Here is a 25,358-nt window from a genome sequence, read left to right as displayed (position 1 = left end):
TTAGTGATTTATACATATGGTTTGAATTTCATTAAAATCTTATGTATGCATTTGAAATTTTAAAGGGGTTTTGTATCCAGAGGTCATTTAGAGGTGAAAGGCATGAAGATAGTTTGTACAAAAAAGGTAAAGCAGAGATTAGAGATTACTTCTATTATCTAGTCCACAGAAATGTACACATATGATTCTATTTGTATATAAAAATAGTATACATCTTAAATTTTACAGGACGTTCCGGTAGCCCCCTTACGTTTTCTGGGGGACTTGAACATTTGAACCATAACATTTTATATATATTTTGTCAAATTAATAAAAATACTAGCAGGACCTGTGGAAATTCCTCAAGGGATTCATTCATATGCTGATATTGATGATAATGATATTGGCTTTTTCTAGATGTTCACCGTAAATGGAGACACTCTGATATTATTGTAGCTCTTTAGTTAAAACTACAAAAATATTTATTTAAGCTAGCAGGAACGCCTGGCATAGCCTGGTCGTAAAGTATGCTTAAAGATGGTGTTTTAATTCTTGCAGATTTCGTATATATTATTATAGTTAATGTTCTATCGATTTGTACACATTATAAAATTACAAATTAAATAAATATATATATATATATGACATGGGTGCATCAGCTTGAATCGAAACCGAAACCAAAACTTATGAAAAATATGTGTATATATATATAAATTGAGTTCCTTCAGCTATAATCGAAACCGAAACAAAAATTTATGAAGAATTCTTGGTAAAATCTATATTCCTAGATTTATGATTTATTTTTATTTATTTTTTTTTTTTGCATATGGCTATTCATATTAAACCCCCCTTTTTCTATTCATTTAAAAAGAAAATACAACTTTCTTATATATGGGTCGTGGAATTGCATTCACTAGCAAAAGATCTAGCTAATTTTCATATTCTTTTAAATATTCATTTTAATTAATTCCCTATTAGTTTTTTCGGTTTTCTTATGGGATGATTATCTTAACTATTACGTGTAATTATGTTCACGCAGATATTCTACATGATTTATACCTGCATAATATTAGCATAAAAAGTTTACAGTAAACACAAAATTCTTTCCATATATATTTATGTATGCGCATATATTTTTGTTTAAAAAAGTTTTCCTACAAAACTCCTCCTAGAGTTTTTAGTCTCCAGACATGAAACTTCATATATAAAGTATTTGAACCCATGCGAAACTTTATATTTAGGTTTTAACCAAAGAAAACTCGTACAAGTATGAAAATAAAAAAATGAAATTTGCCAGGTGAAGGTCGAAGTCAGCATTACGAATATACATGCATAACGTCGTAGCTATTGGTTCATGTTTTAATTTTTAGCCTTGCACCAAACATGTCTTTATAGCTCAGTCATTAATGGCAGAGGCAAAAATAAATCATAAGCTAAATGTTTTTGTTTCGGTTATTGGTGGTGGCGTGCAAGTCATTTTTTATTAACTTTTTAAATCATTACTATATATTGGGTCCAATATAATCTATATGATTATAAAACTCAAATGACTTTGTAACGGGTGTTGTAACCCAACATTCGGTTTACGACTTCCGTTTGCACATGCATACATTCACATAAACCCATAACAGTGTAAACAAATAAATACAAATCGCTGGACCGGTCTCGTTTGAACAAATGGACGTCCTTAGAAAAGCGAATATCTTAAATTTATTGAATAAAAAACTTCAAGATATGGGAAGCAAACACAAAATGTGATTACAAATAATACATATAATCATCGACCTATTTCATATATACGATATATATTATACTAAATAATGAACGCGACAATAAAACATATTATTTTCTGTGTACGTTTTCAGCGTCCCAATTTTTTTTGCATTTAAATTGTCCAAATAAACAATTGTTAATACTTTCTGCTTTTTTTTTTTTACAGCGTTCATTCCGTATTATGTTTAAGTTATTTTAGCGCAATTTTCTTACAAATAAATCTACGTTAACCCGTTAACACCCATAAGAGAATTTTACAACGACAATTTACCCACAGGCTTCCTTTTATTTTTTTAATTTATTCTTCATTTTTTGATACACTTTTCTTAAAAACATTCATACATTTTTTCTACGATACCAACATAAATAACTCCGAAAATATGTGTTTTTTAAATTGCGTTACAAATAAATAATCAACACGGCAATAAAATGTATTGTTTTATTTTGAACGTTTTCAGCGTTCTGATTGTTTTCTTCGCATTTAAATTAAAAGATATAGCAAAATTTGAATTTAACTTTAAGCATTATTGTATCTGTTCAGTGCACAGTTACCGGTAAGTATGGCAAACCACTTATAATTCAATGACTAAGTTTTTTTTCAAAAATAAACAATTATAAACAGAACGACTCATAGAAATCTATCTATATTCTTTTTTCATTTTAATATATCTTCATGGAAATGTTTATCTTATAAGTCACAAAAAACTATTTTCTTTACGTCACAAGTGTCACGCTCATACATTACTTTCATAGCTAATATAACATACTGACCCAACGGGTTACGGGTAGTCTAGTATAATAATAAATACGAAATTGCATTAATCAAAATATCATATTTAAACGTATTTTACGAACGGGCAGTGCCGGGTGCGCTGCTATTTATTTATAAAAAAATAAATGACTTGAGGGCCATCAGCTATAATCGAAACCAAAACCTATCAATAATTCTTGGTAAAATTGTTTATTATAAGAAATGGAAGTCCATAACAATTAAATGGAAGTCAATCGGATATAAGCGTGACACACAAAATACACATATTTGTTAATATATAGATGATAGATTTGAAGTTTTAAAGGGGTTATGGCCTCATAATCTCCTTATGAGAGTACTTGAAAAGATGAAAACATTTCCATTGTCTCCTTTGGTAAATTTTACATAAAAGTGCACTTTATGTAGAATCTCAAACCTTTCTATAGAGCACACATAAACATCAGATATTCACATATACACACAGACATTAAGTTTTATATATAGATCATGCTTTTACAAATAAAGGACATGAGATTGCAGTTTTTCTTATTTAACTGAATTTAATAGAAATTGTTTTTCTTGTTCTATTTTGTTGCTAAATTGAGACACAGATTCAAAAGCTAAGCGTAATAGTTTGCTAGTGAATGCTCCTCACAATTTAAAAAAATCATTCGTGAATTGTCTATTAAATATCGACGTTTCTTGCTTTCTCATTTCAAAGAATATCCTGCTCTAAAAAACAGCATTTGAAATATTTTTTACCTTCGTTGTGCTTCCTATTTTTCATGAAAACATTTAAAGATTCATAAAATAAAGGAAATAGAAAATAAGTTGGTACGAAGATTATGAATGACATAAAAGCAGAATTTGTATGATATTAGATTTATTCACATTAAATAAATAAATAAATAATTTTTTTTCCATAATTGCTATGGACATAGACTATCTTGATAGAAAACGGTTGGCAAGTAAAAAAATGTCTCAATTAAAATTTCTGAAAATTCAATGTTATTTTAATTTGTGTACAAAGAATAGAAACGCAAAAACTAATTTTCATCATTTTACTTGTAAAATCAGTAGACGTTTAAAGTTAATTTCCGAATAATTTTCCACTCTGTAATAAAGCGCTATATGTATTTATTTGTAAGTAAATATAGATCCATTTTGTCACACAAAATCTACCCATTGAATGTGAGAGGGGAGGACGCACATCTGTTTTCATAACTTTTTTCTTTCTGCTTTCTGTACAAATCCGTATGTTATTCTCTTTCCATTTTTCTTTTCAATTCGAGATATATTTTTATTTATGACAACTACGATAAGTCTTTTTCAATCTTATTTTAACAGCTAACGTTTTTGATATTTTCAACAAGCTTTAACATTTATACCATCTTTTGTAAAATCTAGAGTTGACCTCCCAATAATAAGAGAAAATTAATTTAAAAAAAGCAAACACAACAGTTTGCAATTTTTTTTATTGAGATGATCAGAAATTACTTGTTTTTTTTTTTAACTCAAAATAGTTTAGTCCTATCCTACTGAAATAAAAATAAGCATTACAAAACTTACGTTGGAAAAACCCCCAGAAAATCAGACAACTTGCAGAATCTGAAACTAATATCTTCCACTTTAAATACTAAATCAAGGTGCTTAGTTTTAGTTTGCTTTTAAGACATCAGAAATGATAATAACTTATATATCAATAATTTAAATCTAAAATATTAAATTATAGACATAATTATGTTTTATATGAAAATTAGTGCAGACATTGACCAAGCATAATTTTTTTGATATTTTTGATGGAGAGTATACACCAATCTAATAATAACGAAATGTTAAACAATCATGAATTTATTTCCATCAGTTTCATTGTTTTTGTATATTCTGTCTATTATCAGATAAAAATTTGTTATATCTTGCAATATTCACCAAGTATTATTTGCATTTTTGTGCAATCCCATAAATAACCTTTTACCTATTTCCTTAGTAATAATATTGGGAGCACTTAGATCAATCCTCAAGAGACTGGAAATTGCAATGCTAAAAAATATCATGAAAATCTCCATACTTTAGAAAAGCTAATAGTCTACAAAATTTTCTTTCTGTCAAAAAAACAAAAACAAAACAAAAAACAAAACAAAAACAAAAAAACTTATAATCTATTACTAATGGAGATTTGGTATCTGTCTCTCTGAAGCTGAAATAATACTATTACTTGTATTAATAATGCTAAATTCTGTTTCCTCAGACTACTGTACTATTTTTCAATGCTTAATTCGTAATGGAGTAGTATAGTGTATGTTCTGTTGTCATGATACTATCCTCCCAAGCATTACCCTCTCCTTTGGTGGATGTAGTATGGTGTATGTTCATTTATCTGATACCATCATCGCAGGCATAAACTCCTCTTTCAGGAAAGGGTCAGTATAATACATATTTGTTGATTATCACACACGTAGACACACATATATGATGGACGGATGAAAACAGCTGATATATTAAGGAAAAACTCTTAAAAGCGGAATCCAAAGCAGATACATTGAGAACACAAAACAATCACAAAGAAGTTGCAATAGAAAATAAAACCATAGAAAGGCCACCATCACATGAAACCAAAGGAACTGGAACTAGAAGTTTCATAACCTGCCCTCCTCCAAATATGATCGCACCAACCTCGGCTGATACCATGTGAAATATTCATGAAGGGTCAAAGACGATGGTAAGGCAGGAATGAGAGAACCAACAAGACCTCTACCAGTAAGGAACCTCGAGGAAGCTCATAGCCACTAAAATTCTAGAATGAAAAGTCATTGTCAGCAAGAAATCAATAAGTTGCTGTTGCAATAACGCAAAATGATTTGCAATGATGTAGAGAGTATTGGAAATCTGAGGAGTCTTACTCCAGAGAACACTAATGGTTATTCAGTGAGTAATTACTGATGATGACCTGTGTGAGAACATAACAGCAACAACAACAACAGTAGTAGCAGTAGTAGTAGTAATTATAGAATATAAATATCAGACCTGTGTTCTAGTATTTCGTGAGGAATCATGAACTCAACCTTGAATTATTTAATTATTTATTATTCGAACAAAAGTAAATTTCCTATTTTTATATTACCACACACACACACACACACACACACACACGCACACACACGCACGCAATGAAAGAGACGAATGTATGGATGGAAAGCAGAAATGCAATATTTCAACATATCAAATATATAATATATTAGATGAAACTATAATTTGGGAAGAAATCCTAATAGCAATAGTAGTTGTAATAGTAATCATAATTTATTTTTCTTATTTTTAACATGCACCATCACTTCTTAATTTAATTGTTTTCTTTCCTACATAATTTAATGATGAATTAAAAACATATCTTTTGCAGTCTTGTGTATGTAATATTAGATTGGTGCAAAACTTCATGTCAGAAAACGACATTATTTTTGCACCAACCCAATAGTTACATAAGAGTTAGTAGTTATGATTATATTGATCTAGATGACAGGTGTAAAATCTAACAATGTATTCTTCAGTGTATCATCCCGGTTTTGTGAGTGAAAGGATTAGGTTTTATTACTAAGGGGGAACCTTTTAATCATGTGCTAAAAATACTAAGCAGAAAGAGAATGGGGAGAGCAGATAACATATAAAGACATCAAAATGAAAATAAATAATTTTTCTTTGACAAGTAATGATAAGTGATTCAAAATGCATACAAAGCAAAAATGCATATCCACCTTTTAGATGGGACGCTATAATGGAAAATAAAATAGGGAATATTCACTTTACTTCATTATAAAGATAACAACAATAACTGTATAAGCATTAATAACAAGATCAATATTTATAAAAATATAACGCATTGAATATACAATAAGTCAATTGCATAACATTGCAGCTACATTTTTCTTCATAGTTTTCCTGCTTTGCCAATAAATTAAATTTAATGGTGAATATTTATCACACAGATTAAACATTAATCAATGAAAACTTCACATCAAAATTCAGGCTTGGACTTATTGACTACCCTGTGCATTTGATAAACATATATACTGCATGCCACATTGATACAAGATTCCTCATTGAATCACCAAAGTTAAGCCACATTGAGCCTGGTCAGTACCAGATTAGTGACCATTTGGGAATACCAGGCGTTGTACCTAGAAGGAAGTCTACACCCTCTCTGCAAGAACTGGAAAAACCTATCATCATTATCTCCCCTGACCAGGATGCTCATTTGACTAGGGTTAGTTTATGAATTTAATATTACTTTGACACTTTCTCCTTCAAATGATGCCGGTTCAACTTGCCTAGAGTAAATGCCACTAACATACATGTCTTTACAAAAACATTTTTTTTTTTAAATATTTTTAATAAATACACTTTTATCCACAAATGTTTTGGATTGAACTACATACTGAACTACATATTTTCATATAGCAATTTTTATATATTAGAACTGAGTTATTTTCCAAAATGAATATTTGCAAATGAGATAAATAGCAGAGAAATGCAAATACTGCAAAACAGTAACAAATAATTTTCATCAAATTGTTATGAGTAGTACCTTTCCCTTACACTTATGTCACATTTGACCTTTAATATCGATGTCATATTTGACCTTTAATATAGACTGAAATACAAAAAAATGCTTTGGCAGAGGTATCCATTTTGTGAGAAAGGATTCTATAGAAAAGCTAAACTGATCTCTTTGCAGTCATAGTCACCTTTTAGACTTACGATACATTTTTTGTTATTGCTAGTAAGTTTCTTTTTCTTTCCTTTTTTTGTCTTCATTTTGTCTCCGGAATAGTTGGAGTTGACAAGCATCATGTTTTTGGGTTTGCTCATCAATCATCCAAGGAACTGTGGAATCTCCAAGGGAAATCAAAACTGATAAGTTTTCAAAAGAAATTTTCACTTTTTTTCGTTTTGGAGGTTTCGCTCTTATTTATGCAAAACTAAACATAAGAAAGTGAAAAAACGAATCAAGTGATAGTGTTTTAAACAGTTTAAAAGAACGCAAAAGCAAAAACAGAAATGAATCAATATCTCTCTAACTTCCTTTATATAAATACAACCAAACAAAAAAGATTTCCTTCAAAATATCAATGTATGTGTAACTAAAACATATACATGCTTATCCCTTTGTTAAGGCATTTATAACAACTTTGCATGAGAGTGGAGGCAGATATTGGTTAGAAATGTTTTTTTTATTGTCCATTTGTAACGCTAACAAAAGTTGTTTATTGGGAAACGATTGGAACAAATAATTTTGCTTCTTTGATTAATGTTGACTGAGTATGTAGGTCAGTATTTGTTTGTGAATGTTCAGCCAATATTCGCATTTTACTCTATACAATATCCATCCCAGGGCGAGTAAAATTAATTTCCTGAACAGTTTTGCTCTACTTTTAGGTCCCCTTGCAAAAAGTAAGATAAAGATATTATGATATTAAACATTGTGTCTAGAATTCTTATTCTAATTTCGATTAAAATGAATTAACTCATTTTGAAATATTTATTTGTACAAAATATAAAATACATAATGAACAAATTAGACACAAGGTCATACAAAATGTGGGGGTAATAGATGTCGTTAGTCATCCCTGATCTTAAAAACTTAAAATTGTCTATCCTACTCTTAACTAGAAATATCTCAGTCACCACTATGCCACATTTACTCAAGGGAATGCCCTATTTATAATAAATACAAATTTGAAAAAGTTTTATTGAATTGTTTACAGTAAGAACATTTCATCGGTGAGGGAATGGGGAATAAACAAGAAACAACAGAAATTGGTTAGTAAAGCCTCCCAACCATTTCTAAACAATAGACCACCCACTATTTTTTTTAGTTTGCCAAAAAATAGCAGGTCAATCTCTGAGTGGGGATAGGATCTAAGTGTGGGTTAAAAAAAAGAGGTGGAGATGAAGAGTGCGTAGAGTTTTTCCAAAGTTGAGTGCACATTGAGAATAATGGCCATGGATGAAAAGAAATAAAAGTGGGGAGTGGGAATCTTGGAGGTTTTCTATTATCAAGAAGGTGGGGAGTTCATTCACTCTACTAGCTAAGAGTCCAGAAGCTTAAAAACTTATGCAAAGGGCTGGGGTCTGAGAGGACCTTGAACCACGTGCACCATGTTTAGGTAGGGAACATACTCATACTTGACTAATTTTCTCACACACAAGCTTGCCACTCTTATCCACCGTCTTTTAAACTCCAAGGAATGTAATTTTTTTTATTTTGATCTCCAGCTGGTGCTTGAAGAATGCAATCAAATCCTGATCAGCAAAAGATTCAATTCCTTGATGCATTCTCAGGCGTGACATCCATATCACCATTCGTATTACAGCCAAGATTGCGAGAAACACTATCTTTCTCCCCCTGTCCCAAAGTAGGCCGACATTGGTGATAATGTAAGAAAAGTTTAGCAGACAAGGATGCTTCAGATTAATATGAGCCATTATCTTGCTGACATACACCCAGTACTGTCGAAGTTCAGGTCATTCAAAGAATGTGTGCTTAGTCGTTTCATCTTCAAATAAAGCACAGCAGAGACAATTGGGTGTCTTCATTATTCTAGCACTGTATCGCATGGTATCAAGAGGCAATGTATTCTGGGCAAGTCGTCAGGTGAGGGGGAACTCCGAGTTGTTTAGATGACTCATATTCCATTTGGCCAACTCCATTTGGAGCGGATCTTCTCCTTTGACAATCCCAGGCGCCCACAAAGTTGTTTATCAGTAGCCCCACTGATTAGTTTCCTGTAAAATTCATTTCTGGAAAGCTGTGAAAAGTTGCTGGACCGAGGAAGCTTTTTATGCATGGCTTGGCACTCTTTGAAGGACTGTGTGTCGCCTTTCAACCTATGCCTACCCTCAACCAAATGGTTGAAGATAAGGTTAGGAAAGGCAGCATCGACCGTTGGGTTCCATGCAGAGTCTTCTGTCAAGGTTTGACTCAGGAAGGCCAGTCTCTCGGCGCCTCAGTGGCATTGCCAAACCTCCCTCACACGGATGTTGAATAAAGATCTGTCTGCAGACCTAATGCTTCTTTTTGTCCCATAGAATTGATAACAAGAGCCTCTCAAGCCTTAAGGTTTCTCATAGGTAGGGAAAGTACAGCAAACTGGTAGAGGATCAGAGGAAAGCGGTAAATGGTGCATGCTCTACCCTTTAAGGAGAGTTTCCTTCAAAACCAAGAGTTAATCGATGCTTCGACCTTTGACTGTAACTCTGACATATTTCTCTTGAAGCTGGAGACCCGGTTTGAACCAAACAGTAAGGATTCGAACCGGGCAATCAGTTAGAAAATATCTAAAATGTAAGGCATATGCTTAAATGGTTTTAATAAGATTTGATATTCAGGAAATCTTACTTAATTGGAGCAAATAACTATAGATAAAATTCATGAATGTTCAAATAGGAAGTTGGACCCATATGCATACCTATACAACTCCTATAAAATACTCCAAATAAACTGAAATTTCAAAAACATTTATTCATTAATGTATAATAGCCATTTATTAAAATTTTGCAAAATATTTGGAAGAATCTGAATTTTCACAAATGCTTTTACGCACTTTGCATAAAACTGAATTAAATTAAATATATCTCTCATTAGACAATTTACATCCAGCAGCTGTATTCCAAAATTAATAATGATCGGTTGATTAGAGTAGAAATGAATATTATACATGCAAATATATAAATATATACATATAAAAATTGAAAACTATATATATATATATGAAACATAGTCTATGCTACACAGGAATATCTTTCATATCAAATATCATATTTATATGCTCTGTCGTTTAAACATTGATAACTAAAGAATTCACAAACCCATTTTTATTAGTGATGCATTTCATAACATAACATTATTTTATAATTTTATCATTTTTAACACGCAGGATTTGTTGACCGTACATACTAGTTAGGCTCATACAATATTCTTCAACATTTTAAAAGTATTCCACTAAACATTCAAGATTTTCCCTTGCCGAATAGTGAAATGTCGAATTGGGAATGCATAACTAATTATGCACGATGTAATTTTCAAAGTTTAAAAGGAAACTCATTTTCTCTCCAATATAATTAAATGTTATTATATAATTTGGGTGTTTAGTACTTCTTCAAACAGACGATGTTGAACAATTAAATGAAATTATTGTTTAGCTCAAAATCTATGTTATAGTTAGGTATCCTCTGGACGTAAGTCTGTCCATGAATCAGATGTGTGACCGATGTACAAAGCATTTTGAAAATGTGCTATTTTTCAGAAAAAGGATTGGGGGCAAAAATGAATCTTTTGGTATAAAAGATAAATTTCTTTACAGAGTAAATCATTACTTCATCTATTACTGAGTAATCCATTTTCTTTCTACTGCAATTCAAAAGAGGACATGTTGAAGCATATTTTAATGTATTTATTTCGATCAAGTTTTCTATTAAGTTTAAGCACCTATCTTAGCCTTATGCTAAGTAATGTTCGGAAAGTTGAATATCATTAAAAAAGTGTTACCAGTCTCATTCAAAAAGTAACTTTTTATTCCGCCCGAATGGATCAGAGGGATTGAAAATTACATTGTTATGATGACTAAATTATGCATTCATGACCTGAAAGTTTCATCTCTCTGTTGCAGATATTGATGGTGTTAGACTATAAGAAAGCAACCCTTGTCATGGACGATCATCAGAAGTAGAGATGCGTCATATAATTCCTCCATGCAGAAAAAATTGAATTGATCGACATTTACCGGCGCCTGTTGAACCTTTATGAAGGCGATGCATTTGATGTCAGGAGATGGGTTTGTAGATTTCCAAGTGGCGACAGAGATGTGAGTAAAAAAGCACGCTCTTGATGCCCATGCACAACCACCACACATGTTTGAAGACCACGGAATGTTTGACAAAGTTCGGCTGGATGGTGCTATCTCACCCACTTTATAGTCCTGACCTAGTACCGTAAGATTTCCATTTGTTAACACCTCTGAAGAACTTATGATGTTAGCAGCATATCCCTGAAACAAGACTATAATCAAACCATTAAAAAATCGATGCCTCTGTGGGCACTACTATTACAATGGAGGCATCAAGTCTCGCCTTCATTGTTAGCAAAGGTGCACTGAGAATGGTGGTGACTATGTAGAAAAATAAAGTCTGGAGCACAAAAGGTCGGTCGTTTTAACAATACCACTAACGTCTTCATAGCTCTTCAACTTTTTGAGTTAAAATAGGAGGCATAATTTTGGAACATCATCAGTTTAAAAATTTTCAATCAAATTTTTATGTTTAGAAATGTTTTTCACAGCATGTTTTCACATACAAAATCCGGGAAATTGCTAATGAGAAAACAATAAATAATCTTTTTTTTTTCTCAGTGAGATATTTTTCACCTAAATTCTATCAGCTAATATTATAGTTTTCGTGATTGAAAAGTGTTGATCTAAAAGTTGAAATAGGCTCTGGCTAAAGAGTCTAAAATTGCTAACTGCTAATTGTCGTGTCAACTGCTTGGCTTTCAAAACGTCTTGGCAGGATATCACAAAAGGCTTTCAATTCCATAGAGAGGAAAAAGTTATAGGAAATGTGAAACTTATACCAAGATATATTGATTTCCAATTACCTCATAACTGATGACATTTCGCTCATCTGCTCAGGACACTTGCCAACAATATTTGCAAAGAGAGACTCAATTTCAGAAATTACTTTTTAATTCATTATTTAGCATTCAACTTTTCTTTTGAAACATGTTAACGTATAGATTAGTATTAGGGAAAATCATTTTTTCATTTAGTTTGTTGAATTCTAATGCAATACTGTCCATTTTTATGTTTCAAAATCTTCTCTTTTGATTGAAGCTTATGTCATTTATATCAAGTTAGGTCTGTATTTATAGAATTAACTCTTAAACTTATTAACCGACCATTGGTAATTTTGAAAAACAGCTGTGAGACGTAATGTGGGATATATTTAGTTTTATTTGGTTTCATGTGAAGATGGCAAAGGAGTGAAATCTCTTTGTACAATTTCGAACACATTCAACTTTGGTGAATTTACTATCAAATATATCTATAACCCAACATTGAAAATTCATTTTTATAATACATTTTTCTATGAAGTCAAAAGTAATCAGGATTAATATTCCTCAATTTTTCATTTCTTTAGAGTGTTTTTAAGTAGCATAATGTGATCACAACCTTTCATTTGAAAAGTCAAATATTTTAAATTTGCATTATATTTATTAGATGCACGACTTCTCTGAATTTCAATTTATTGTTAAGATTCCTTTTACTGAAGCTTTAGACATTTTCGAAATATAAATTCCAAATGTAACATAATGGAACATTAAAGTGGTGCAAAACTTCTGAGCAGAGAATTAATTTTGCCCATTTTGTGACTGGCATTCTTCTAGCTAAAAAATGCTTCGGAACATAAAATCTCGGAACATAAAATTTTTTAAAAGTTGTGAAAGGGAGAACTGAAAATTACTCACCAAACGGTAATCTTTCAAAGCACTCCATGGTGAGCAACACTTGATTACACCAAAGTTCTATACCTAAAATAACTATTTCAAAAACATTGAGAGATAGTGGACAAAAGCCGCACTAAATGATCTAATAATTACTTGTTCCAATGTCCATTATAGCATAAAAACCTCCTAGGCGTCTGAGCCTGATTTTATCCTTACTTTGCTAATAACAAAATGTTCTGCTAAGCTAGCTTCTGTTTTCTCCAAACTACAACAAAGGCCTTACCGATCCTTGCTTTCCGAATAGCTGGAAAATCGCCTTTTTGGTACCAGTATTTAAGAATTCTGGAGAAATAACTAGCTCACTCAATTATCACCCTATTGGTTCTCTCCCTCTCATTGCTAAAATTTTTGAGCCGTTAATCAAGCAAGCACTAGTCCACCACATGCTAAATGCTAAACTTCTTTCTGACTAACAGTATGGATTTAGGCAAGCCCGTTTCACTGCAGATATGCTTATGTTCATCACTGAATGCATATACCATTCACTGGACAAGGCCTGGCATGAAGGTCTTTTGGTGAAAATTAAATTACATGGCATTAATGGACGAAATCTTAATATAATCAAATTCTTTTTAGGCAAGAAAAAAATCTGGGTTGTCCTCGATGGTCGTAAACCCAAACAACATGACATTAATATAGTTGATTGTTAGACCTTTATTGTTTCTGATATTCATAAACGATTTTCCTGCTGAAATCGAGTCTGAGATATTTGCTGATAACACATGGTAAGAAAAACATGTGGGAAAAGAAAATGTCTGAAACTTTAGAAAATGACTTCCTGTGGGTAGTGGAATGGTAATGTAAATTTCATGTTACTAATGCACACTTCTTTTCTTCAACAAATAAAAAGAACCTTTCCAGCCACCGATTGCTATGGAGAATAACACTCTAGGTGAGACTTCATCATTAAACTCCTTGACCTAACAATCACAGACAACATAGAAGACATTGTCGATGATGATGCAAAATATGAGGGCTCACTCTCCCATGCGAGAAAAATACTCACACCTGACGGTATCCTATATCTACACAAATCCAGTTTACCCATACATGGAATATTGTTGCCACATATGAGCAGGTGCAACAACAATGAGTCTTTCCTTATTGTTCTAGTACTAAGAAATATTATAAGAAAGCATGATACTTGTAATATGATTGGCTTACCAATCTCTCCCTCCCTTAATTTGGATGCCCATAATCATCGGGTTCATCACTCCCCTCCTCCCTCTCCATGCCACTGGCTTACAGTAAAAGAGTAAAAATGTAATTCTGTAGAATGAAAACAACATTCTATCTGTATTTTAGAGTTGTGGGGTTCCATCATCATTTACAGTATATTTCGTCTTTGAATAATTGCTCTCATTAAAGTTCATATTCATATTTCTACTACTTTTCAATAACTGTGTCTTCTGGCATTTTTCAGATGTATTGCTTATTTACTATGAAATTTTCCCCATATTTAGATAAGATTTTTATTAGTTATGTGTGTATATTGATGCTCCTTGCATATTTCTGAAGAACTGATGATGTTTACGTTTATTTTTAAACCCATAAATAATCATTCATAACACGGCATAAATGGAACAGTTTATAAGCACAATTATGTCAAACTCCATATATCTTAAGTCACGCTATGCGTGATTGCTCTTTAATTTACAAATAAACGTCACAATCATCAGTTTATTTTTTAACTAAGGAACGCCAATATATACAAATAATAAACAATAATTATATTCAGACATTTTAAAACCAAAATACACCTGAAGAAGGTAGTCAGCACATTAGCCAAAACGTAGTATAAATATTACTATCAAAAACATATAAAACTATTTCCAAACTGTTTTAGTTATATTTGTTACAATGTTCTCACTTGATGTAATGGATAGTGTTACAGACTATGGAATCTTCAATTGTTGAGATAAATATGAGCTGTCAGTTTCCTCTCACTGTAAACAAAATAGCATTCTATGTTCAATTAACTGTATACAATGAGTCGGTTATAATAGGCGAATTGTGTTTCAGCATTAAATAACTCCGGAAAAGGTTGATATGTCGTAAAACAGATAAACCAAGGTAATAATCTCATTTGAATGAATGAATGAATGAAAGTTGCATTTTTGCCCAAGTATTTGTTTCATGTGATTGTCTTATTCTTTAAAGTTGGAAATGAAAATGTCTCCAAAGAATTCAGCTTGGAGAATTTAGCCATACCCACCCAAACACTCTATGAAACTTCCTCTCATTGTGAACAAAAACAATAATTTTTAACTTCAAAACAGCTGCTTTCTATTTGCTCAGGCAGAAATTGATTCTAATAGATTTGATTAAATTCTCAGAAAGAATTCACGTTTTCCATTGTGCATATTATCTCTGTCTTTTGGAAGTTTTTCTTGTTTTTATATGATCAAAAATTCCTGAAACTTTTTTATTTAATGAAATGTGTGAAATATGCAAGCATTGCTATTTCTCAAAACTAGGGGCAGTTTGTATGTTTTATCCCCTCCAAATTTTCAGTGCATTTCAAAAATGAAAACCCATTTACTTAATGCATGTAGGCAGTAGTGAAGTCAGGTAGAAAGCATGTGTTTGAGGAAGTGTGAAATTGTAGGTAGAACGAGAAATGAAATGAAAATTCCAAAGTTGATTTTGACATAGAATTTCGGTGTATTAAAAGGAAAATATCTTTCTTTGAAACGTCATTTGGGAGAAATACAGACATTTATCTTGGTTCCAATAATTTTAAAGGAAAACATAGAATGATTAATAACTAATATTTAATAACTAATAATTATAAAAGATACTAGTTTATACTAGCTCCTCGAGCAGTGGTCATACTGTACCTGGGTATGTAAATTTTTAAAAATCTTTACCAAGCTTCTACCACATTATAACACATACAAATAAAAATGTTTGTGATATTTTATGGCAAAATATGCATCTTAGTATAGGGTATTTTCTTTGAGAGGCGGTGAACATAAAATTAAGAGCAATCACAGAAAATTATTTTCATTATAAAAATATGTGGTTTACTCCAAAAAATATTTTTATTTATAATTTAAGTACAATTTTGGCATATAGCCCCTGCGGTTGGCCCATATATGGTGTAATCTAGAAGTTTAATTTTCACAACCGCACACATTAAATTAGGCTATATTTCAACAATAACGCGGCGAATGTTGTCTTTCAAGCGGTCTATCGTGTCTGGTTTATCAGTGTAGACGTGATACTTTACATAATTCCAAAAAGAAAAAACAATCTATTGGGGTTAAATTTCACAAAAAAGGTGGTTTATTGATAGGTTCATTTCGTAAAATTATTCATTCATTAAGTGTTTCTCTCAGTAAATTGAGCATATCATGTGGCTACATGCTGTTGAACCATGATGAATTGCCAAACCAAGCTGAATTCAAAATAACCTATAGTTGCCAAATCTGCAATTAAAATATATAGATTTATTCATTTAAAGTTTAGCACCTCTAAAAACATCCTATATTTATGGGAATAAGTAGTTATGATGAATACATTTATTGGTTTTACTGACAAAAAACATTGTTTTTAAGCAAAAAAACATTTTTACTAACAAAAATATTATGTTTTTAAGCAAAAAATTATTTTTACTGTCAAAAACATTTTTAAGCAAAAAATTGTCTTTGTTGACAAAAACATTATATTTTTAAGCAAAAAATTATTTTTACTGACAAAAACATTGTTTTTAAGCAAAACATTGCTTTTATTGACTAAAATATATTTTTAAGAAAAAAAATTATTTTTACTGACAAAAACATTGTTTTTAAGCAAAAAATTGTTTTTCCTGACAAAAAACATTATTATGGTTTTAAGCAAAAAATTGTTTTACTGACAAAAGCATTATTATGGTTTTAAGCAAAAAATTGTTTTTCCTGACAAAAAACATTATTATGGTTTTAAGCAAAAAATTGTTTTTCCTGACAAAAAAACATTATTATGGTTTTTAGCAAAAATTGTTTTTACTGACAAAAACATATTTTTAAGCAAAAGTACTTCGTTTTTTAACTATTGCTAAATAGACTTTGTGTTCACTGTCTGGTAGATTATTAAAAAAGGTTCACTTAGTTGAAAAATATATTTATATAACATGTTTTTTATTATTATGTCGATTTCTTTAAATTTATAAAAAAGGTATACAGATTAAAAAAATTATTTGCACTCATGTGAGATTCGAACTAACGTAATAAAAACACCATAAAACTATTGCTTTAGTAATGTGTGTTCTGTCTATTGTCGGTTCATCACATGTTTCTGATGCCATAACTTTTTAATAGTATAAAGATTAATATCAATAGTACACTGTTTGAATTTTTATGTGCATGCATAATTTAAATTGTTAAAGGTTCAATAATTATGTATCAGTGCCTATATAAAATAGTTTCTATTTGATAAATTCAATTAAAATATGCAAAACGTGGAATTAAAATTTGAATGCATATTTAAATAAGTTTAAAATTTACACAAATCTATTCAATAACCATGCATTTGGTTACAAATTAGTAAAGCGTTTTTGCAAGGCATGAAAATATTTGAACAATATGTCTTTTTATAAACGTGAAAAATTTAGGCACAAGATTTAATTTTATATTTAGCAATTTTGAAAGTACACTTTTATGTATTTACAAAGTAAAGTATAAAAATTTACTTAAAATTAAATCTCGAAATTGCCTTGGATTTATTCTATATTATGTACATTTTGTGGCACTTTTAAAAATCAAATTTATTTATTATTTAGCAATTAATTATGTAGATTTATATGTAGATATATAATTATATTATGCAGATATTTTCAACTGTAAATTTTTTAAAGATGTAACGAAATGTACACAGTATAAACTAAAAGTTAATAAACTAAATAAATTAAAATATATTCTGAATTAAATTAGTTAATTACTTTCAAAATACATAAAATAAGACATTTCTTTTTCAATTTAAAAGTATTGCAATCTTTTATTTGCTAATGTACAAGCTTACAAGCCGACATGAAAATCAATATTTATAAAGAGATTAGTTGTTATTTTGTCTTTGTATAGATGGATTAAAAACAAATCTATCCTATGTAAAGATGATATTGGTTACTTGTTTGTGTGAGTGATTGTATTAGATATGACGTCAGTATAGTTGTCTGACTTTTGGGTGGAAGGAAAACAATACATTTTGAATTATTAGAGAACATTTTATTGCTGATTGTGTGGACTGGGTATAATACCTTATGATTTGTCTCCCTTTTGAGCAACAAGGTTGTTTGAATCTTTCCTCTCTGAATTGCAAGCACGAGTATGTATTGATTAATACGATTAAGTCAACAATGAGTTATAACTAATTGGAATTTTTTATGAAAAAGTATAAACATTAAATTCTTTTGTTTAGTAACTAAAATAATTTATCTTTTTGAATTATCCGAAGTGATAATGATACCAAAAAATGTACGAACATTTTGAAAGACACTGTAATAAAACATTTATTTGGAGAAGGAAAAACAAGCAATCATAAAATTAACCTTGTAAACTTTTTACATGCAAGAAAATATTTTTCTATACCAGAAAGATAACATTTTATCTCATTCTGATCACTGAAAAAGAATCAATATTAGTCAGCAGTCAGACAAAAAAAAAGAATAGCAAAGAGTAGTAGGTTGAGGGTAAATAATAACATTCATTCTAGAAAGAATGCAATTTTTGGGTGCTTAAAAAATAACTAAATCTATAGAATAAGTTTAATCATTTTCCATGGTAAACAACATTTTTTGGCTGCTTTTAACCTACAAAATTCTTCTCTTCTAAAATGACTACACCTGATGCATCAACTTTAAACTGCAGTAACCAGATATATGCATAGTAGTCGTTTTATGGATAGAATATCAAAAATTGTTTTTCTCTTTTTCAGGATTGTTTCAAATCATCTATATTAAATTTCTCTTGGTCTGTTTGTCTGTTCCACTGTTTGTCAAAAACTACTGAGCCGATCTAGTTGAAATCTTCTATGGAACTTTGTTATGATAAGGTGTAGTGAAGTAAGTATTATGGTATCTGTCCGATGCATAGTTAGAGATTAATAAGGATTAAGAGGAACTAGTAACTACAATATAACATTTACTGTAGAAGATTTCTCAGAAACTACTGGCCGATCTGGTTGAAATTTTGTATGAATGTTTGTTATGATAATGTGCAGCGAACTAAGTATCATGGTATCCGTTTGATACATAGGGATTAAGAGGGATTAATATTGAATGCAAAATGAGCACACATTTAACCATATTCGACTATCAATTTGGCAGAAAGCACTCATTCTTAGTCAATGTGCTATAACTTTTGCTCGTTTTTAACTTTTGCTAAAAAGTGTTATTTAATATATAAAGTTAGCATGCTTTTCTCTGTGTCTAAAAATATATTTTTAAATTAGTATTTATTTCAAATATTTTTGATGTATTGTAAATTTACTTGATTATTATGCTAAAGAGATTATGATGCAATCGAGTTTGTTGATTTGTCACTATATTGATGATATAATGTATTTCGGTACTTATTCTCTAAACGTGCTAGCGTTCACATTGCTTGACCAACTGTAATCAAACCTTGTCAAAATATCAATAATATTTTTTAAACTTAAAACTAAAAAACGGAAAAAAAGTGAAAGTTACCCTTTTTGACAACTTTGTTTCTTTTCATTGTAAAAACTTGCTACTTGGTTCACATTATAGTCAATATAGGCCTGCATCTTGTATTATCTCTACTTTTTACCATCACTTCAAAACTTAAGTGGCGGTGTAAAATTTGGAAGGAAGTTCTAGTCTAAATTTCATGTCACCAGACAAAATCTCAGCTAGATAAGAAATCATTGTTAAGTTTCCACGACATAACTTTCGGAATACTTGAAATGATATGGCCTGGATAAGACTTTGCCGTATTCTTATGTTATCAGGGGGCGGGCATGCAGTCTCATGACTGACTCATATTTGTGTTATTTATACTAATGTAATAGATTCATTGAACCATCATAATCTCATAAAACACTTAATCTGTGAAGAGTATTCAGTGTTCCTTTATTTACATTGAAACATGTACAGCATTAATGCACTTAGTTTAAGCAGTTTTAACAAACACTTCCGTGACTGGTTTTTAAGTCATAAGTTTGCTTTAGCAATTAGACAAATGTTTTTTAATATGTAAGGAAAAAATTTCATACAAATGTAATATAAATAAATTAAAAAAAAAAACTATTAAAAATCTTAAACTATGCAAAAACCTTATCTTCATGCACAAAGTGATGGTTGTTATTTTATTGTTGTATCTTCATTGTAAAAGGGACACTTAATATCCGATGTAACTGATATTCTAATGCAAAACATAAAGGGGAATATAGTAAGATGAGATTTCAATTACATCTGATATACATGAAAATAAAGAATTAGAAATAAGTATTTCGGTACTCATTCTCTAAACGTGCTAAACAACGTAATCTCTATTCACAACTATCACCAACATTTATAGTAGTCAAAATTTAAATGTAATGTCAAGTATTTTCGATGTTTTTTATTTTAATACAAAATATAACGTTAAGTATTTTCTATTTCAATATTAATTTATCAGAACATTATCATTGATATTAATTTCTTTTATTTAATGAAAAATTATTACATGAAAACTTCCATTTTTATTGGAATTATTTATGTTATTAAATTAAAACTTTTTCTGCATTTAAATACATAGAAATAGAAAAAAGTTATTTCTTATAATCGTTTATTCATGATTGATTATTTTAATGTTTATTTAAATAATCTAAGTTTTGTTAGTCTTTTCATTTTATTTTATCGCTCGCTTTCCAAATGTGTACTCTATAATTAACTTTATAGAAACTTTCATCATTTTTAATGAAAGTTAGCTTTATTGTTGTTTAGAATTCAAGAACAAGAAACTTAGGTAAATTTATAGTCATCAAAATGTTCAAAAAGTTAACCTGAGAAATAAAGAAATGATGCTTTGTTTGTGCTTTTAACTAATTGTGCCAATTAATTGCTCCACCCTAAATATTACTACAATTTTTGGATCAGTGTTCACTTTCCGATTTAAATTTAGGGTACAATAATCACTACCTAAGGACCTAAAATCTTATATACTGTGCTATTTGAAAAAAATAGAAGTGAAACAGTTCAATAAATTATCTTTTTTCCTTTTTTTATATACTTAGCTTTAAAAGAGAGTTTTTTATATATATTTTTGCATCAATAAACTGACATAAGACTTGAACCGTTCTTACTTAACATATAATCTATATTAGTAGTCTTATCAGCAATATTACAGAGCACCTATGCATCATATAAATGATTGGAAATGACAATATTTTTTTTATTATGGAATTTTAATGCATGATTATATGAAAACCCACTCTTTATTAACGAAATTCCAGAGTGATAGTTCAGAATACTAGGCTTTGGTTTGAGACTCTAAATACAGTTTCATCTCATGTAATAGAAATGGCGGTTGAGACTATTTCATTGATTGGATAAAATTTTTTAATAATAATAGTAAGAAAGAGGAATACTAAAAAAGATACACGCAGTAAAAAGATGATGAAAAAAAGAGTCATCTGTCTTTCCTAAAACTTATTCGTCTGAAAAAAAAATGTAGCTAATAATTAATACTTGTTCGTTTGGAAGTGGGTGATCATTATATCCTAAATTGAAAAGCCAAGTGAACAACCACCTTTTTGTAATCTAAAATAAAAAGAATATGTTTTCTCTGAAAAAATAAATAAATAACAAATTCGTCAGTTACAAAATTACCCCAAAAAGTAGAATTTCAAATATGTTTCCAGGTTTTATTGATGATAGATTTACCGAAAATGATTTCAATAAATCTCACCATATTCACCAACACATTCACCAAAATATCGCTGAGTGAATTCGTCTCCTGCTAAAATATATAAAAAAAATTAAAACTAAAAAAAGAAGAATAAAAAGGATAATATGAAGTTCAGTGTAAAAGGAGAAAGCTGAATATTCCTATGAGTTAAATATATCTTATTGAAAACTTTTAATAATATTTATAGTATTGACAATGTCATGAACTATTAATATTTATCAATTTATTTGTAAAATTCTATCATTTTTATTGAAAATATGGGAATATTTGATCTGTTTCATGTTTGTTAAAGTGCACAGTTTAACCCATTTTTCTAACCAACTGCCAAATTGGGCCTTTGGTCGTATTTACATGTAAGAAATAGCATGCACTAAAGAAATATAATTTAATCTGTATGACATCACGAATCATAATGAGTTTATATGCATTAGCTTCTAAAATCTTTTTTTTGGACAGTCAAATTTGCTTTTCTGTATCGTTTCTGCACATTTTTTGTGACGGCATAATAACGTTTAAGACTGGTCAGATTTTAAGATTATTAATGAACTATAGCATCATAATTTATAAATATTATTTTCACTTCTTCAGTTATACACTGTTTAAGTTGGCCCTGCATATCACAAAACGCAATGTACACTTAACTTTGAATGGTTATAATTCAAAAGATTTATTTGATATTTTTTAAATTTCTTGCGACATTAACTAAAGAGTCTTTTGATATATTAAAACAAAAAATTAGTTTATGAAATCTACTAAAAATTATTTTTCTATATACCTCTCTGCTATTTACAATTTTTTGCATTCTATTTATATTAAACTATGATGCATATTTACATTGAGGTAGAATAGTCATCGTTGCCTGCAAATAAAAATCAAAACTTGATTGTATATATTTGTTAATTTAAAAGGTTAAACATGCAAAATTTTCAACATTTTTGACTCCATTACTCTTTACACTCAAACATTTCATTATTATTACAAAAGATTTTATCGCAAATTCTCGAAAATCAAATGCTCGAATTGAATAATAGTTACCATCATCGAATTCATTGTAAAAATTAATCTTGTTACAGAGCGCTATTATAATATGAATAAAATAAACTGCTATCTTTGCAGTTTTGGGGTGTTTAACATGAACACAGGCCCTATTATCTTATTGAAAATAAAAAATAAAATATTAAATGGATTTCTTATGAAATTTTACTAGTGAAGAACTGTGCTTAATTTTCATATATAGTTTTGTTTTCAATTGCATCCTCGGATGGAAAGATAATGTTACCATAAATAGCATATACATTTAGTAAAAATAAACTTCAATTTTATCAAGCATGTCTATTTCTTATTTTTATCCGGTAAATTTTAAATAATGCCATTATTTCAGTCATCAGAGAAAAAATATAGATTTGGACTATTTTAAAACTCATTTTAGTTACATTGTCTTGCAATTTCCTACATCAAGACCGGCTTTTAAATTTTTTCTACATTTCTTAGAACTAATGACTAGCTTAATTGACAATCCCCACATTTTTTCTTGACAGCACACTGTTCATTTTTAAGTTTCTCATACCCCATCTTGTACTTAACTGCATCTTTACTACACAAGCCAGATAAATTATAAAGAAAGAATTTTGTAACTCTTTTGTTTGTTTCATTTTTGTTTTTGCTAGTTATCTTACAGTTTGATATTTTATCCTGTCGTTTTTTCCCCTCAAATCAATGGCCGTAGTTCATCTTGGTTGTGTCAGATAGGAATTTACATAATCTCTTTAGTTATTGAAAATATGCAGACTGCAGTTTCATCAGTTTCATCAGTAGTGATTTTCGTTTAAAAGCTTCTGAAATCATTACATGCCATTGAAGCAAACTTGCTTATTAAATTTATTTCTGATCTCTCAGCAAATCACATCAAGCCAAATACATGTGTGTATGTGTGTATGCATTTTCAATGGCAGACGAATGCATTCATGCGCTGACAATTAAGTGCATCTGCTCACAAGCTTAGCATAAACACATCTGCAAATGTGGATTGTATATATATATATATATATATATATATATATATATATATATGTTTTGAAATCGACAGGAATTTGCAACTATGTCCAAGAGCATATGAATATCAATCAATAATATACGTATGCTCAGATATATGCTAAAAGCTGTAACATACAGCATTTCACCTACGCATACATGAATAAGTGAGTTCACCCTGAAAGATCTGAAGATGGAGAATTAAGTAAATGTATCTTAAGATAATATGTGTGTGTGTGTGTGTGTGCGGGCGTGTGTGTGTGTCTGTCTGTTTTTCAAAATAGACATTTATATAAGTGAATCATCTTAACCTGAGTTGATACACAAATGTGTTCACTCTAACAAACATAACTTCACATAAATCGATACAAATGTACACACTAAAATATAAATGCTATTACACATGAGTGGATCTACCTATACATCTCATCTATAAGGTTAATGAATATGTGTCCTCACCTTTTTATCCAAAGCAGTACATATACTTGTATAAAAGTTATATATTAGCATAGTTACTGACAAATGGCTTCTCTGATACTCTTATCAATAGAAAATATCGCCCCGAGCAATATAATGGAACCTACTTGATAAGATGCATATCTACACAACGGGTATATCATCCTCACCAATCATATCTACATGAGTATATACACTGTCTGCATGAGGCATGCTCCCATCCCAAAATCTATGATGCAGGAACCCTCACTAGTAAATCAATTATTATAATCAAATCTTTGTATGAATTATTTCTATAGCCAATAATCAGAAAATTATTAAATTTGAATGAAATATATTTTGTAAGGAATACATGTTTTCAAATTTAATATCATTGCGATTTTTAAAAGAAAGCAATTGAGAGAATCTAAGTTTGCATCAGATTAACGCGTATAAGCAGTCATTTTTATTATGTTGTTGCTGTTAAAAGCGAATCTGGAGATCTTGAGAGCAACATTTTTAATATGCGTCGCAGAATAATATTACACTGGCCTCCAAAGAGCAACTCGTGTCAAATAATATATCCGACATTTTATGAGAAAAACAAAATAAAATATCTTCTCATTTTTTTTTTTTTTTTAGATATTTCTGTTTTGACTGAATGGTTTGAATGGTTATAAATTTTATTTCTATTATAACAAATGCTCTGTAACAAGATTAAGCACAACTTTAATATGGTAAAATTTTACAATAAATTCGATGATGGTAACTATTATTCAATTCACAAGAAATTTAAAACATATTAAATAAATCTTCTGAATTATAACCATTCAAACCATTCAGCCTAAACAGAAATATATTCCGAAAATACACTCCGACCTTCTTTGCAAGTATTTTCCTATATTTAAATAAGATTGTAGTTCTTGATTTGTCTACATTGATGTTT

Source organism: Euprymna scolopes, chromosome 18 (assembly GCF_053919585.1).
Source record: "Euprymna scolopes isolate OS-2025 chromosome 18, ASM5391958v1, whole genome shotgun sequence".
Lineage (NCBI taxonomy): Eukaryota > Metazoa > Mollusca > Cephalopoda > Sepiida > Sepiolidae > Euprymna > Euprymna scolopes.
The sequence above is the reverse complement of the archived record's forward strand: the minus strand, read 5'-3'. Positions refer to the sequence as shown.